Here is a 4,710-nt window from a genome sequence, read left to right as displayed (position 1 = left end):
CTTATTTCAATATTAGACAAATATTTTCACATTTTACTGAATATTATTATCACACAAAGAGACTGGAAAGTCCAGAAAGTTATTACATCCCTCAGTACCAGCAACAGCCTGGAGCCTCGCTAGTTCACACACACTGTCACTAAAGAGGATGTCACTTTTATCTGCCTTATTCGGTATAGTAAAATGGTTGTCACTTTTATGTGATTTCTTCGGATACGACGCTCTGAGGTTTTTTGTCGCAGTCGGCAGAAGTGCCGAAACGGAATCGGTTTTTGCAGCGTCTTCCCTTCCAATAGTTCATAATCATCTTTTTTGGAATCTTCAGTGAGCATTGTGAATACATCATGCTCTTCGTCACTACTATAAAGATCAGTGTCATCGTTTGTGCCCTCCAACTCAATTTACATTTTTTCATCAGAGTCGTCACTTTCAAAAATCAACTGCGTTTTGGCTCTGGCTATTTGTTTCCCAGGAATCAAATATTTGATTGGATGACACTGTCCGGCACCCCAGATTTGGTGATGATTGAAAACATTTTTATACAACTGACTAAAAATGGTTGAAGATTTCAGGAGACAATTGTTTTCAGGAATGTATGTATCTGAAGAACGTTTTAGAAACTGTGATTGACTGGGAAGAATGGAAGTCTAAACATTCCGTCGGAGAAACGTGGATTTACTTTCTTAAGTAAACCGGAAATCCTGAACGCATATGCCAACTGTTAAAACTATGCAAGTATTTGTTTTCTGTTCCCGCACATAGCGTCATTGTAGAAAGAGTATTCTCGCTGATGACGCCTCAGTGAACTGATGAAAGAAAGCGACTGCTGCCAGGGAATGTAGGATCAGTCTTAGAGTGCCAGTTTAGTTACAAGCTGACTTGCGTGGAGTTTTATATATACGTGAAAGAGAAAAACACTTGTTGAAAGAGGTGAAATCTTACGAAAATATAGTGTATCAATTACTTCTGTCGCAACAAGTTCCATGTAATTGTGTTCTAAACCACGAATTAATTATATTAAATAAGTTTTTTAAGTCATTTCTACACCCGATCTCAGAGCGCCCCGACAAGGTCTCAGCTAGATATGGCAACCCCACCCTATGCTTATTGAGCCCGTGCTCCTCTACATCATATGTAGCTGTTTCAGAGTCTTGTCAGAAACTTCGTTTGGCATGATCAAGGCTAGAATAATTTTCTGATCTTATCGAGATGTTTGATTTCGGTGAGTCCCCTTCCCTCCCATCATTGGGGTGCTTGACTTCGGTGACCATCCATGGCAGGTGCCCCTGACACAATAACTTCATGAACATTTTATCTCATTAGAACGCTTGTAGTTTGTATTCTGCAGGTAGAAGTGTAGTGGCCAGCGCAACAGTTACTGCGGTTGGATGGAAACACACAGCGAAATCTGTCACGCTGAAGGCAGGGTTCGAGTGCCGCCAGCAAAATCAAGCATTCCAACGGTTAGGAGACTCACCATAATCGACCCCTTGGGGAACAAATGAAAAGTAGAGTCAAATGCGTCGTTTCTTAATTGGAGAAACAGGCACACTTGTTCATTGCACCTTCATCTACCACGAACATGAAACAATGGTTTGGTAAACGGTACTTATTTTTGGGCATAGAAACCTAATATGCAATAAAAATGGGGAGTTCTCATACAAAGATACTATTTCCGTTAATACAAGTAAGATACGGATAAATGTACCGGTACATTAATATGTTTCCTACAGTCTAGGGAGTCTGTCAGCTTGTTTTTTGTTGTTAAAGTTTAAGCCAACGACACTAGGAAACCAGCATTGAACTTACTTTCGTCTTATAAGATAATCAGACATTAGCTTAAACGTTCACGTTTTTCAAATAACGATCTGAAATATTGTCATTGACCCAATGTCAGTATTACCCTTTTGTTCTTTTGAAGAACACAACATACACCCGCGGAGGACAGGTGAGAGGATATGGCAGAGATTGACGGATAGTACCAGTCACCAGGAGGGAATCTAGATGATCAGTTTCTTGTTGTACTGATACAAGATGTCACGAATCAACCAGTTTGTCACTCACTGTCGGTACCTGTTGTGCCTCAGTGGCCGCGTTTCATGTAACAGTTATACGGCAGAATAAGTGACGTCTTGCAGAACACATAATGGCTGTACTGAAATAAAAGCCTAAAATACACAAATACAAAATTTCCATTCTAGAATGGCGTATATGTAAGAGATCCGTTCAAATATTTTTATGGGACTTGTATTTTATTTTTATTTTCATATCACAATGAGTGTTTAGTTGGTTACGAATATTTACAAAAGACACGCTGTGTGTACATGTTAAACTTTTATTTTATCTTTCTTTTGCCCATGTTGTTTGAATGTCTGCAATGCTGCCAGGTACGCGAGATACTGCTGCGACAATCAAGTGTATATTGCATGAGACCGGGAATTGTTGCCGAGATCACTCCAAAAGGCGCGGTAAACAGTCAGTCAGTGCTACCGCACAGTGACCAATATGTTCGCGTAAATGCGTGTGCATCTGGAGTGTATTACAAATTTTCTTCAAGTGCTCCCGGGACTACACCCACGTAAGTGAAATTTGCGCATTGCTCAAAGCATCCGTCGGCAAAACGGTCTGGTTGCAAAAAGCAACATATGCCAGTCACAGGATTGAACCTGGGCGGTACTCTTCCAGAAAATTCCTTATGTCGTTGACAAACGGCTAATTGTTCTTCAAGAAACACGCAGTTACTTCACGGTGGTTTCAGCTTAGAGTTCTCACTGTAGAGTTTTTATTGCTTATATTACCGTGTCACATTTCGTGCTTGACCCTGCGAATCCCCATATTTATAATGAAATGAAATATTTCATTCGAACACTACTTAATCTAACTAACTTACGCTAAGGACAACACACACACCCATGCCCGAGGGAGGACTCGAATCTCTGTCGAGGGGGGAAGGGGGGGGGGTGGCAAGGCGGCTAGGAGCCCAAGACCACACGAGTACCCCACGCGGCAACAGTAAATTGACACATTATTGGAAGACTATTTAACAGTAAACTACCATCCCATTACTTTCCTTATAAATTCTTTGCAGTTCAGAATGCACAGCATAAAAACTTGGATTTCCACTTTCTATTCATACTTACAGATATGAAACAGCATACATTTTTTACTCATTAATCACTAGCGAAATCCTAATACTTCTCACATATTTTTTCGATATTATTAGTGATGCAGGTACTTTTTTAAGTCTGGTGGCTCTAACGTACTTTGATTGTGTTGGATTCGGGAAAGGACAAAACATAACTGCTTGGATACGGTATCATAATTTTATCTGAACTTGTATGTAGTAGCTGCCATTTGTTAGTTATTTTCTGTAGTGCAGAAGATTTTTGATGTGATTGGAGCAGTACTTTTCTCCAACCAAGTACTTCTGTGCACGCCCTAACTTTATGGCATATGTGTTTTTTCTGGTGTTTTTTCTGATTATGGCATGGTAGGCGAGTGCACTGTGTTTCTTACCTTTTCGTCCAGTGTAGGTTCTCCTTCAGGCAGGCATGGCAGGTGTTCAGCAGTTCTGGTGGTATATGGTGTTGTGTAAATCGGCAAGTTATTTACAGTATGTTCAAATGGTTAAATAAATTCTATCAAACATGTGCCCTGCATAGTTGCATAAGTCCCTATAAATCTGTAAAATTCTCAGAAAAAGCGTTTCAAGGTCCTATTTTGCAGATGGTACCAGGATATCAGAATGTCCTTAATGCTACTGTCCAGTAAAAAATTCCTCCCAATTCTTCCCAATTCTTGCATGTAGCCGGCCTGGGTGGCCGAGCGGTTCTAGGCGCTACAGCCTGGAACCGTCCGACCGCTATGGTCGCAGGTTCGAATCCTGCCTCGGGCATGGATATGTGTGTTGTCCTTAGGTTACTTAGGTTTAAGTAGTTCTAAGTTCTAGGGCACTGATGACCTCAGAAGTTAAGTCCTATAGTGCTCAGAGCCATTTGAACCATTTTTTCCCCTTGAGTGTAAAGTTATTATCTGTTAAAAATGCGACAGGCTACCCAACTGTCGGTATGTTATGTTCGAGACCCCTTCTAATGATGGCAACGCTGTTGTCAACTTGGTAGCATATAGCATAGAATGAAAAAAGATCATATAGCGGTAGTAAGTACTTAACATCAGCACTTGTAGAGGAGAAAGGCCCACTAGCCCACCAACACCGACAGATATGACTTGTGTAATGGTGGTATTGGTAATATAGAGAGTAAATTTGTGTAGCAGCATTTATTAGCGGGTTTTGCTTTCTGACATAGCAAATAAGTTTCATTGGTTGTTCACGATATCTTCGCATACTTGGAAAAAGCAATATAAATTTAAAAAAAATGGTTCAAATGGCTCTGAGCACTTTCGGACTTAACATCTGAGGTCTTAGAACGACTTAAACCTAACTAACCTAAGGACATCACACACATCCATGCCCGAGGCAGGATTCCAACCTGCGACCATAGCGGTCGCACTGTTCCAGGCTGTAGCGCCTAGAACCGCTCGGCCACCCCAGCTGGCATATAAATTAAGTTTTCTTAAACGATTAGTGCTACCGCAGTAACCACAAACATAACGTTTCTACCAAACTAAAGTGTCTCTTCGAACATCACATCATAAACATTATGTCTGTAGAATACGTTGTTTTGAGTTTTGTAGCGCAGTAGGATTTTC

General features: G+C 40.7%; 1 non-coding gene across 1 annotated transcript; it reads left to right on the top strand.

Moving 5' to 3' along the window:
• Positions 1-3,811: 3,811 nt before the first annotated feature.
• On the top strand, positions 3,812-3,895 carry Trnas-gga. The gene is given in 2 exon segments: positions 3,812-3,851; positions 3,861-3,895. It is a non-coding gene; the product is annotated as a tRNA-Ser (tRNA).
• Positions 3,896-4,710: the final 815 nt, after the last annotated feature.

Source organism: Schistocerca americana, chromosome 5 (assembly GCF_021461395.2).
Source record: "Schistocerca americana isolate TAMUIC-IGC-003095 chromosome 5, iqSchAmer2.1, whole genome shotgun sequence".
NCBI lineage: Eukaryota > Metazoa > Arthropoda > Insecta > Orthoptera > Acrididae > Schistocerca > Schistocerca americana.
This window is presented reverse-complemented; position numbering and strand designations above follow the sequence as displayed.